The 2,867-nt window shown below is 57.2% G+C and overlaps 1 non-coding gene across 1 annotated transcript; it reads left to right on the top strand.

The window, feature by feature from the left end:
* The first annotated feature begins 520 nt into the window (after positions 1-520).
* Positions 521-593, top strand: TRNAK-UUU. Its single transcript has one exon. It is a non-coding gene; the product is annotated as a tRNA-Lys (tRNA).
* The last annotated feature ends 2,274 nt before the right edge of the window (positions 594-2,867 follow it).

Raw genomic sequence — 2,867 nt, 5'->3', positions numbered from 1 at the left:
GCTTTGTAATGATACTGCACAAGAGACCTTTTGCATGAAGCATGTTCCAGTTACATCATATTCACACTCATTAGCATGTATTCATAAAATCCTATGGAGTGCAACGTCACAGCAGGGAAAGGGTTTTACTGCGGCACCTGGGAGCAGTTGAGTTTCATGTTCAGGCTGTGGTATGAGTTCCTCCAGGTTTCTCGTAAGCACACAGGGACCTTAGCAGGTGCTCTCGATACAGGAATGGCCCAGACATGATAAAGTGATGGGAATTGCATTTTCCTTTTTTATTTTTGTATTTCCAATGGCATTTCTGTTTGTGATTTTGTTTTGCTTTGTATAACTGTGTTTTCTCCTGGATTTGTTATTTAACTAAAAAAAGAATAAGGCCTCAGGGCACCGGATGGAGGAGCAGGCTAGGGCTAGGACTGCTAAGAGAGCCAGAGTAGCAGGTTTTCTGTATTGTTTCCTGCTCTCATTTTCTTGATTAGTTTCTCTTCTGCATGGAATTTGCTTCTTTGAAACATGAGCCTGACTAGCTCAGTTGGTAGAGCATCAGACTTTTAATCTGAGGGTCCAGGGTTCAAGTCCCTGGTCAGGTGAAAAGTGACCTTTCCCTGTGGGATGTTTCCCCCAGAACTGATGAAGGCATCTCTCCAGGATGTTATTTGAATCACTTTTTTCCCCCAGGAATTCACCTTTCACTAGGAAGGGCCATGTACTGCCTGGGACTGAAGGGAAAACTTCCTCACATGCCCACTGGCCTTTCACAGTCTGGATTAAGAAAGGCCTCTGGGAGGTGCAGCAAACTGCTGCATGACAACTTGGTGAGCAAATGCAGGGCTGCCCGCACAGGGTCATACACACCAGAGCTCAGCAGAGGTCTGGGGGTTCCCTATTGGTCCCATGGTGTAAGGGCAGCACTCGGGACTTTGAATCCTGCAATCTGAGCTGAAGTCTCGGTGGGATCTGAGGACAATTCCTGTGCCACAAACCCTGCTGGGTCTTCCAAGGCTCTATCTTGCTCTCTCCAATGCCATGAATGCCTGTCTTTCACCCGCTAGCTGTTGTGACTTGAGCACAAGAGGGGATGTTTGATCCAGAAGCCTGGCCATGCCTGGAGTCCTGTAGGTAGGGATGCGAGCTCCATTTCCTGTGAGTCCTGAAGCTGGGCTGCAGCCTGGCCTAGCAGGCAGCCCTGTTGGTTCACCTACTGGCCCAAAGTCACTTGAGCGGTGTTGGTGTTCCCCAGGGATGCTGAAGGGCCTAAGGGAGGGAGGCTCAATGCTCCCCCCTATCAGTCAGGGCGGAAGGGGAGGGCTGCAAGAGTGGGCAGGTTGATGGCTGGGCCTTCTAGCATTCGGTTGGGGTTGAGGTGGAGAACGCGAACTGGGAGAAATGGTTGCTGGCCTGTGAGGAGTGGCTCAGCCAGTGGCGTAAGTGGACCTTGTCATTACCTACAAGGTTGTCATGCTCAAGACCCATCTGTGGGGAATTTCCTCAGCCATGTGTTTCCCCCTGCTCCGCGAGTGCTGCTGAGACCGAACACGATGACCTTCCACTTCTTGTGGGGCCATAGGACGTCCCTACCTAGTCAGGAGAACTGTGGCTTTTCTGCTGTATTAGAAGGGGGGTTGGGCCTGGTGGGCTTTGAAGCCTTGTACGGTTCTACTGTTTTGTTTTTCAATTTTCAGTGGTGGCTCAGCTGGAGAGCAGGTCAAAGCCCAAAGCCCTGCCCCGCCCCTCGCTCCACCCTTCCCCAAAGCCCTGCCCCCGCTGTGCCCTTCCCCAAAGCCCTGCCCCTGCCAAACCCCTTTCCCCAAAGCCCTGCCCCTGCCCCCTTCCCTGAGGTCCTGCCCCGCCCGCCCCAAAGCCCTGCTCCTGCCCCCTCACTCTGCCCTTTCCCCAAAGACCTGCTCCCACCCCCGAGGTCCTGCCCTCACGTTGCCCCTAACCCTGAGGTCCCCCTCACATCGCCTGTTCCCCTAATCCCTGCCCCTTTCCCTGAAGTCCTGCCCCGCCCCTTCCTCCAAGGCACCACCTCGCATTGCCCCTTTTCCCAGCACCCCACCCTCACTCTGCCCCTTCCCCCGACTCCCCACTCCCACATTGCCCCCAATACACCCCTCCCTGCACCCTTTCCCCAAGGACCCACCCCACATGGCCCCTTCCCCGAGTTCCCGCCCTTGAGCTTCCCTTTCTCCTCGAGACCCCGCCCCTGCACCGCCCCATCCCCTGGAACCGCATGCCTGCACCACCCCTTCCCCCTGGGACCCCGCCCCAGCACCGCCCCTTCCCCTGGGACCCCGCCCTGCACTGCCCCTTCCCCTGGGACCCGCCCCTTCCCCTGGGACCCTGCACCTGCACCGCCCATTCACCTGGGACCCTGCCTCACATTGCCCCTAGACTCCGCCCCTGCACCACCTGTTCACTCTAATCCCTGCCCCTGCATTGCCCCTTACCCCGAGACCCCACCCCCAAGCTTCCCCATTGCCCCGGGACCCTGCCCACACAGCCTCTTCCCCAAGTCCCCAGTGCCACACTGCCCATTTCCCCTGAATCCCCGCCCCACACTGCCCCTATGACCCCACCCTCACATTGTCCTGAGACCCCGCCCTCCCACTGCTCCTTCTCCTGAGACCCCGCCCCTGCACCACCCACTAACAGGCCAGACCCCGGCGGGGGAGGGGGAGAAACATGCTGTGCTCTGCCACAGACTTCCCGAGTGTCCTTGGGCACATCACTCAGCCTCTCTTCTCCCGTCCAGGAAATGGGGCTGGTGGCGCTTCCCGCCCTCGCATGAGCTGGGACGAGAACTACCCTGTGAATTAGGGAGATGCTCCCAGTCCCCCTGCTCCCACCTCTAGACCCACCTC

Source organism: Mauremys reevesii, linkage group 12 (assembly GCF_016161935.1).
Source record: "Mauremys reevesii isolate NIE-2019 linkage group 12, ASM1616193v1, whole genome shotgun sequence".
NCBI lineage: Eukaryota > Metazoa > Chordata > Testudines > Geoemydidae > Mauremys > Mauremys reevesii.
The sequence above is the reverse complement of the archived record's forward strand: the minus strand, read 5'-3'. Positions and strand labels throughout refer to the sequence as shown.